This window comes from Dicentrarchus labrax, unplaced genomic scaffold (assembly GCF_905237075.1).
Source record: "Dicentrarchus labrax unplaced genomic scaffold, dlabrax2021, whole genome shotgun sequence".
NCBI lineage: Eukaryota > Metazoa > Chordata > Actinopteri > Moronidae > Dicentrarchus > Dicentrarchus labrax.
The window spans coordinates 6,754,331-6,764,534 of record NW_026136717.1 but is presented as its reverse complement, the minus strand read 5'-3'; the positions used below and the strand labels follow the sequence as shown (position 1 = coordinate 6,764,534).

Here is a 10,204-nt window from a genome sequence, read left to right as displayed (position 1 = left end):
CCAAGCAAGAAACGATATCTTGGCAGGCTGGGGCAGACTCGAGTTCAAAAATAATTTTGAAAAATACTGCGATTACTGAAATGGTATAATTTTCTATAATCTTTTTGCTTTTTGTTGAGGTTCGGGTTTGCAAAAAAAAAAAAACCTTCAAAAAATGTTGTTTAGACAAAATGACTTTGGGATTGGATTGAACTTTGCAATCACTGTAACCAGGAGCAGTTCCATTTTCTTGAACACATTTTTGAGGTATTGTACAGTAAGTATGTGTATGATGTGTGTGTATCCATATAACCCATTTATCATGTGTTATTGTGTTAGATACTGTATCCCTGAGGTTGAAGAGGCAGTGTATCTTGGCAGGAGTGGGAAGAAAACAAGCTTTAACAGCATAATACACTTCTAAGGTGGCCTGGAGTCAGAATCTTTCTAATAGGCTTCACCTCCTCCTGAAAGCCCTGTAGATTCTGGTTGACGGTACTGTAGATCTACCTGATCTGGGACTCCTGCATGCAGAGAAAAAAGGTCTATTCAAGTTTTGTACATGATCTAAATGATACAGCTATGTCAATAAGATACATGGAGTTCAAAGTTGCACTGGTAAAGAACAAGAAGGAAAGAAAGAACAGGAAATGCACACAGTAAGGAAGTGGATACATCAATGAAAGATGAAGGAGAGGAACAAAGCCATTTCATGTTGTCCACTTCATATATTCAAGAGGCAAGGCAACTCTATAATTATTTCCTGAATGCAATATGGCTAAAAAGCAAATTTGTCTTGTTTCTTTGTGGTAGTAGAATAAGCAGGCATGAGAAGAGAAGAGTGGAGAGAGGGAGAGGAGAACAAATAAGTGGCTGAAAACTAGGACTGAGAAAAGGAGAGAGCTCGGGACAAGTGGTGGAGGTAAGATGGACCAGGAAAGGTTGAAAGGAGCACAACAACAGAGATGAAAGACTGCCAGAAAATTGAAAAAGACTGAAAAGAGACAAGAGGTGAGCTGGAGAGGGAACGGGCAATGAGTGGAGGGAGAGAGAAAAGTATGAAAAAACCAAATAAATAAAAAAAAGATGGAAGAAACATTGAGGAAAGCTGAAAAAATGAGATGAGGGAAACATTTGCAGGCAGCCTTTCAGTCAATCATAATCTCCTGGGTGTTGGATATGAGAGAGAGAGAGAGAGAGTGCAATTTTGCAGTGGTTATCATTATCATCACGGCTATAATCATAATCAGGGTAATTCCAGTGTGGGGAGATGGAAAAGGCGAATGGCAAAGGGTGATGGAGGAGGATAAAATGTCAGATAGGAGGAACAAGGACATTACCAGGTGTAACCATGGTGAAATGCACAGAGACAGTGATACAGTAGGTGGATGACAGTGAAAGAAGGACAGGGGGTGTAGAGAATAGACAGATTGCTAAAATGAGCATGGGGCTCTTTTAATTAAATCAGACATTCACAATTACCAGGTCTACAAAGCCTGTGTTGATAACAATAATGTTCTTTTTTGGGGCACAACAAAGCAAAGGCAACGTAATGAAAGAATAATATTAATTGAGATTTTTAGTAGGCAGAAAAAGAGCTCTGAAACCCTTTCAATTCAATGACCCTGTTGAAAAAAAACCTTTTATACCCAGATTGTAAAACTGTGGCTATCTGCAGTTTTGATACTTCTACTACTTACTTCTAATACTAGTAGTAGTGATTTTACAACTACTACTACTAATAATAATACATTTTATTTATAAAGTGTGTTTCATGATACAACATACAACATTAAACATGAGTTAAAAGCTGTTCTGAAAAGGTAAATTTTATTAAAGATTTCAACATGGACAGATTTGTGCAGTCTTGGATGTGCTTGGGGAGAGAGTTCAGAGTGAGGGGGCAGCTATATATCAGAGGAGTGGAGGCTGTGGTGGTGGATCAGGTCGGTGAGGTATGGGGGGCCTGGTTATGGAGGGCTTTGTGAGCTTAAATGTGAGTTTAACTACTTTAAATTGGATCTGTTGTGAGACGGGGAGTTTCTGGAGGACAGGGGTTATATGGTCACTGGAGTGGGTGTGGGTGTGGGTGAGCATTAGAGTTCTGGATATACCAGAGTTCATTGAGGACTTTGGATGGTGTTCCGTATAAAATGCTGTTTATGTAGTCTATTCTGGATGTGATGAAGGCATGGATCAGTTTAGGCACCAGAGAAGCTGATGGGTGGAGGCGAGCTATGTTTTTTAGGTGGAAAAGGGCAGTCCTGGTGATTTGAGTGATGAGCTGTACTAGTTCTAAGTAATACTTTATACTTATACAAATCTTATACTTTGTACTAAAAAGGACCAGTGTGTAAGGTTTATAGCATCTAGCGGTGACGTGCAAAGGAGAAACTACAATGGCGAAAAATGTCAACAGCCCTATCTAGAGCCAGTGTCTGGTTCATCTGTTCCGGGCTACTGTAGAAACATGGTCGTTCAACATGGTGGCCTCCAGGGTGCCCGTTTAGCTCAGTGGGTAGAGCTGGCAACCTATGTACTGAGGTTGCAGCAGCCCAGGGTTCGAATCCGACCTGCAGCCATTTGCTGCATGTCATCCCCTCTCTCTCTCTGTCCTCAGCTGTCACAATAATAAAGGCATCTGTAGATATAAATGACTCATTCTAATTATCTAATTATTTTAGGATGAACATACACTTATGAAAACATATGAATATTGTATTTAATTTCTGACAATAAATCCTCCTAAATGTTACACACTGAACCTTTAACACAGTTAAAGAGTTAAATCAATGGGAAAATGAGATCAACTGTAAAAAATGCATACTGTTTCATAACAATAAAAGAACAGCAAATAAAAAATAAAATAAAAAATAAAAAGAATTGCACAATATAATACTTCTGGAAAAACTTGAAATAGGCCAAATAGGAAAAGTGGTAATTAAGAGGTTTGAGTAACAAAAGCACATTAGGGAAGGTCATACTGACCAAAGATGTGAGTCCTTCCTTCACATGCCCTAAAGCATACAATGCTTTATCATCTTTTTTAGTCTAAATTGGACCATAATCTACAAAATGAACATCATGATGTATAGGAGAAGACTTGAAATGAGCAATTGAGACCATAAACTCATTAGGAAACTGTTTACTGAGCTAATAAATCAAGGAAGAAGAATCATTTCTCCAGAAAACTCAATAATACCTTTCTTTTATTGCAGCCCATTGAGCTGCCCCCTGCTGGCCATTACAAAGCATGCAGGTTCAAGACACTTCAGCTTTGGCTTTACTTCACAGACCTTGAAGCTCTGTGCACTATATACTGTCAGTAGTTCAGATAAATACACAGAGACACACACTGGAAACGGCAGGATTAAATCAGGACCACCTCATATACAGAAATATATATAGGTATAGCGCGGACAAAAAGGAGGCAGAAAATGTTTAATGTCTTTCAGCTACACACAAATCTGACTTGCCCTCTAACCAAAATGCCCTCTCTTACCTTGACAAACATAAGCGACTGTGGTAGTCTGGTGGCTACACCAATTGCTGTTGTCCAGCAGTGGCTGGGAGCCAAAGTGGTCAGGTGTCAGTATGATAAGGTCATCCAGAAAGCACAGCAGGTGTTTCCCGCCTGCTGGCACAAACCTTCCTTTGGTTCTCTTTTCTGTTTGGCTCGCCACCGTGGCTTGGATGTTATTAGAGGAGGTCTAGACAGTGGTGGAGACAAAGGAAGAGGAGGAGAGATTCAGAGAGGAAGTTATGGGTTTTTTTCATTGTGTGGCAGATGAGATTAATGCATAACTCAATTAAGAGCAGAAACTAGTCCCTCCATAAAGCTTAGTTGGTTCTAAATGGTGACAGCTACCAATTATAAGGTTTAACTGTTGCATAAAACACACACATTGACCTCATGAATAAAAAAAAGACACTATTTGGTTAGCTCACAGTGAATAGAGGAAGTTGATTTGACAGATGTTATTAGGTAGTATTTCCCTCTAAGCTAGACAAATATGAGATATTTCTGATGTACATACATAGTATGTACATCACAAATAACATTGCCTACCTTTAGCAGTGAATTGGCAGATAAGATTTTTGTTGCGTGGCCTGCTGTTATTTCTGGAATTGTTTTGATGCTGCTGTGATTTTTGTGGTTATGTTGTTTGCTATTACAAAAAGTTTCTTAGTAACTGATCTGCACTTAAAGGGCTCTGATTTCTTGAATTTCAGCCTTGAAACAAAGTAGTTACTCAGAACTTTTCAGGAACTTTACACACGCACTGTACATAGTTATGCATCTTTGAGCCAACTGCTACTGACAAATAAATTGTGGACTGAAGTTAGTCATTTGGACACTATTATCCTGTCACTCGGCTTTACAGAATGGAATTTTCACAGAACAAATATTTGTGATGGAAAAAATGACTTGCTCTAAGATTTAAAGAAAATTAGTTCAACAGAAAATGGTAGAAATAAATAAAGCCAATAAAGACTAAAGCAATAAAAAATGTTCACAGAACAGGTATGTTACAAAATGTTACAGTGACAGACATGCACAGCTTAAAAATGACACTGATATTCTTGTCGTATACAGTGCGTCAGTATACAACCCGGTCCTCAAGGAAGAGCTACCCTGATCTAATTAATTACACATTTTCACAAGTGCAAGTGGGACTTATGAATACTGCATTTATGATAATTTGATTAAACCCCTCAATTCATGCACCTTACAGCTGAGTCACCTAAAAACATGTTAATTAATGCTAAAGTGGCATTACAGTTAGCATTAACCAAACCCTTCTGCACATATTGCTAAAACAGATTTATTATTTGTTACACCACAATGTCAAATAACTAAGTCATTAAAATTCTTATTTAAAACCAATATTTGTAAACATAATACCAAATCATCATGACAAAAGTAAACTATTTCAGCTAAAATGAAATGAATTCAAACAATTATTAAAGGGTGAAAAACAGCATTTAATCCATTTGGCGTTAAATTGTTTAGTTACACTAAAATGTCAATAGATGAAAGTCATTTGTTACATCAACTACAGTAAATAACCCAAAGACTGATTTTGTTCACAGAGCTAACACAATTCAGTCAGAAAATCAATCTAGACCATACAGTACCTCCAGACTGTCTATATCAAATAATAATTCCTTTTGGAGTCAGAGTTCCTAGAAGCCACACAAAATATTCATTTTCAGAGACAAACAGAGGCTTTCGAGTAAGGTATTAAAATAGGTGAGAGAGTAAAAGAGTGAGGGAGGAGGAGATGGATTGATATGAGCAAAATGATTCAAGCCAGGTGAAATGCATCAAATTGGTGAAGATAACGGGAGAATAAGAGAAATTGAGCTATTAAAAGAGGTGCATGACTCTGAGGGAAAAAAAGCGGAAGGAAGAGGGAGAGTGAAGCACTCACTGAGGCTAGAGAGAGAAAGATGAATAGGCGTGCGGATGAACAGAAGGAAGGAGAGTGGATGAAGGATAGAAAGTGGGAAAAGGCAGAAAGAGAGAGAGAAAGCAGGTGTAAGATTCATGGAGAGCACTTATCCCGAAATATATATGAATCCGTGGCAGGAAATGAGACAGATGCAGAAAAGAGAGGAGGGAAAAATGGCGGGTAGAGAGCTGCCAGGTTAGAATGACTCTTGCTCAGAGTAGTTGCCTGGGAAAGTTTGGTGGTAATGGTGATGGATGTGGAAGAGAAGGGTGGTTGGGGCGAGCATGCGGTGGGGGTTATGGTGACGGATGGTGATGATGGTGATGGTGGTAAAGGTGGGGGGGTGATGAGTGCCTCCATCATCCCGGGCTCTCTAATAGCCCTTCATCAGAGCTGTCCAGCGCTGACGTGACTCAGCCTAATTGCGGCGCCTTGGAGCAACGCGTCACTTTTACTCTAATTGTAGTGAAGCCGAGATGGAGGCTATTCAGAGCTGCCGCGTGGTCGGATGGAGGCAGATGCACTCTCACACACACAAAGAGATGTAGCATATGCACACCCAACATCTGTAGTTCTCTGTTTACCTTTGCATGGCTGAATCTCATGCTCTGAGGGAGGCCTGTCTAAATCTAGTTAAAGCCTAGCCTATGCACATGTGGGTGAACATATGTGCGTGTTGGTGCATCTATAGTTTTCTCCATGACTGTGTGTGTGTGTGTGTTCTCTATTGGATATGTTTAAGGCATAAGTCCATGTAGTGGTACTACAGGAAAGACAAGGGCACGCACACATACTGAGGGAGCTAATTTAAGATCTGACACTGTCCTACTTAAAACCCCCACTTTTTAAAGAGTTACTCCAGCTATTTAGCACTTCCATAAAATTGGGGGACTAAATGCAAATGAAATAGAAGCAAAAGAGGCCAAGACATTGTGACTTCTAGTCCCAAGTATTTGTAAAACTCAAAAGACACTGGATCCTAAATTACCTATTATGCATACAATACCAACATTTTGTTTAAACCTACCTGTAGTTTTTAACACAGGCTTGTATTATATCTCTTTATATTTCAAGTATCTTAGTATCCAACTGAGATAAATCTGATGACATAATTAGGTTTGCCGTCCTCATGCACAAGCACAAACAAAAAAATAAAAATTCTTCACTTCATAGTGCTACTAGTGGTCAAAAACTCCATGAAGGTCCCACACTAACAAGTGCAACAAAGCTAACAGGGCAGTGTACACACCCACATAGACCTGAGAAGAAGTCTAATCATCTAGAATAAGTGAAATAATGTGTGTGAGGGTATCAGAGGTGTGCAGGGCTTGTACTGCTGAAGTCGAACTTAAATAAACTTAAAATCAAAAAGTCCTTCCTCTGCAAAGATGTTCTCAGAAGGCAGGCTCTTGCAAGGATAAAAGATCAAGAGCATGGGCCAGGCATACACAAACACAAACACACACTTCATGCATAGGCACCTGCCTGTGAAGACATGCTGACAGTGAGGGTGGTCCACATGGAGTTAACCAATCTAAGTGAGCAGCACTGGGTAGCCTTAACCAGGAGGTTGTAGCAAACAGTGTTCAATGTAATCTAATAGATCACAGTCAAAATCTTATAGAATGAAGTGATGCAGGAGCGTGCAGAGGATATAGAGAATTATAGATGTGCTGTAGATATTAGTGATCAATTATCATCACATCATATGTATGGACCTTCCATTTCAATTTAGAAACTCAGTGTGGTTTGACTGCAGAAGCTTGTTGGTTTTTGAAAGTGACATTTTGTACACTGTTTAGGCAAACTGTCTATGATAATCAGTAAACTGACAAACGGGGGAAATGGATGAAAGGATGAGCGGAAAGTGGGATGAGATGAGATGACACAGGAAGGATAAGAGGGGAGGGATGAAAGCATGACAGAAGAAAGAAAGACAGAAGAGATAAGAGATGAAGGGTAAGAATAGAGAGAGACAGATGAAAGTATGAGGGGGTAACAGGAATGACATGATGAAGTGAGAGAGGTAAGGTGGAATGAGAAAAAAGGCAAAGATAACGGAAGAAGAGACAGGAGAGTGAGGAAGGAAAAAGGGAGAGGAGCGTGATACATATGGGGATGAGTAGACTGGGGTGAAAAGGGTAGGAAGACAAGAGCAGGGGATTAGAATAAATCAAAATGCATCTACATAACCCTGCCAGACAGAAAATATCTAAACGTAAAAGTAGACAGTCAAATCAATTTAACATCATTAATAAGTTTCAACATAATTCTGGAAGGAAAGCTGCCACAAATTAAACACACAAAATGCAACACTTGTTTTGACTTTTGCCATGTGTCCTTTTTTACTGCTTTCACTAAGGATTGTAATAATTTCCTAAGTATTTTGTAGACAATTTAAGTTTTTCAGACTCTATATGTGCCTTGTTACAAAAATATTTTTTATACTGTCTAAGCCCCACAGCATATTAAAAAGCAGACGTGAAGTTGTAAGGTGTATGTTATCTCGTCTCCATGCAACATACTGTAAACTGAAAGTCATTTATACAATAATTTTAACTAAAACAGCACTTGAAAGAGGTTCTACATACAGTGCACACACACACACACACACACACACACACACACACACACACACACACACACACACACACACACACACACACACACACACACACACACACACACACACACACAATGGTTCAGTGATTCTGTGTATGGAGGTGAGGTTGATGACTGTGGGCGAGCAAACCTGGAAGCAGGTGGCTGGCAGGTTATATATAGTGTCACATATACACACAGACTCACACCACCTGAGGTCAGGTACACAAGGCCAGACGGTTACTCACTTGGCAGCATAGTACCAGCCCTTTGGCAGCTTATCTTCTAAAGAGGACCAGGTTTTGTTCTTGGTGTCCACACAGTGTGGGTAAAATAGTGTCCTGAAAGAGTTCAGAATCAAAGAGTTCAATGCATTAAGGGTTCAGACAATGTTGGTGCCTGCCAAGAGAGGAGGTTCAGTTTGTTGGACAAATAGGCGGCAGGAAATATATTATTCTCAGACTGTGGTGTGTTGCTACCGGTGAGATTTTGTTAGTGGCACCTGTCAGAATCTTCAAAACATTAACTAACTCATGTCTTTCTGTGCAACCCCCAATTAACTGAGGCAGAGCAAAACAGTCATAGAAATGAAATCCAAAAACATTGTTTTATAAATGTTAGCGGAGGACAGCCCTATGAAAGCATGAAACCAGCAGATGGTCAGTACTATATGTGATACTGCCCACAACGGTACACAAAGCACTTTTTTTCAGCACCTTTTTCATGATTATGGTATATTTGTTGGCCATATGCTGGCTTTTGAGGTCTGTTACCTTCAATACCTTTGTCATAGGTTTAGAGCAATTGTTAAAGCTTATGGATCCAATGTTCCCACTTAATTCTAGCACTGGAGGCCATTTGTAGGCTCTTGTTTGTGCCTTCTGACTCTGTAGACTCGTTTGTATTATATGTGTTGTAACCTGTTCCTCTCTTTCACAGCAGCGTACTTGTGCTACCAGTACTGATTATTACAATAGTGGTATGCTTCTGAAGAGAAAATAAGAAAATTAAACTGAACTGTAAAAACTGTAACTCTAACCCTTTCTATTACACTGAACTTAAATGAATCATACGTTACGTTGTGACCTAGCTCCTTTCCTCTATTTTGCCGAATCTCAACAGCGATGGTTTCTAGAGTTGAGTCTTCCTAGCTAGGCTGGCTGGATTCCAAATTCCAAAAAAAAGAAGAAAAGTTGCAAAGGAAAATAGAGAATTTGATAGTGCTTGGGAAGATTCACTATCAATGCTGCTGGCTTATTGATTTGCTTGATCTGAGGTGAGAAATTAGCATTATAAGGCTCAAATATGTGTCGCGTCTCCAGACAGATCTTTTTGTTTTTGAACAAAAATGGCTCTTTTGATAGTAAAGTTTGTTGATCTCTGTGCTAAATGCTCCACTGTGTTTGCCAGCTATCTGACAGGTAGTGTCCATAGGGTTTTTCTGAGCTTTTTCACTGAAATAAGTGCAGGCTGGAAAATCACAATAAATTGAGAGATGGTGAAACTGCATAGAGCTGGGGAGGGGAGTTGGGTGATAATTCTCTGTGGGTTAATCACTATGATTCCCTTTCATATCCACATCCACATCGTCATTTGAGCACTTGTTAATATAAAAATATTGATTATAGCAACTTAACGTACTGTTTGCAGTACTGCCGCAGTGTGAATCATACTGCCAGAGCCATCCAAATAGAGCACCTCTTGTAGAGAGAAAAGAAAAACCTGAGATGTTCAAGAGATTCAGCATGCCTTTGTTGAACTGCCAAAGTATGCAGACTTCTACTAACCCACTGATGAGATCAAAGACACACAAACAACACATGGAAACAAAGAAATGCATGGCTATGAAGCAAAAAAGTATTTCCTGCTTAAATTAACCACAAAAAAAAGTTTAACTTCTCTCCAAGTTTTCAACTAAATAAAGCAGTGATATGAGAGTGACAATAATAGCATAAAAGGTGGACTACAAACATTTGACGTTCATGTTATCTCCACTTCACAGACGTAACAAGGGAAAGCTATTCAGCCTGATGCAAATGATAAAGTAATGGGGTGGAGTGCGACAGAGTCAGTCTCAACATTTTATGTTCCTGATTTAGATATGGAATGCCATCTGGGTAGCAGACAGAGATGACTCCACAGAGCTCAGTGATGGGGACCAATCCTCT

At 39.4% G+C, this 10,204-nt stretch overlaps 1 long non-coding RNA gene across 1 annotated transcript; it reads right to left on the bottom strand.

Moving 5' to 3' along the window:
- Positions 1–467: 467 nt before the first annotated feature.
- LOC127379305 (uncharacterized) lies at positions 468–8,380 on the bottom strand. Its single transcript, XR_007888285.1, has 3 exons — positions 8,285–8,380; positions 3,482–3,689; positions 468–503 (listed from the first exon to the last, which is right to left on the bottom strand). It is a non-coding gene; the product is annotated as an uncharacterized LOC127379305 (long non-coding RNA).
- Positions 8,381–10,204: the final 1,824 nt, after the last annotated feature.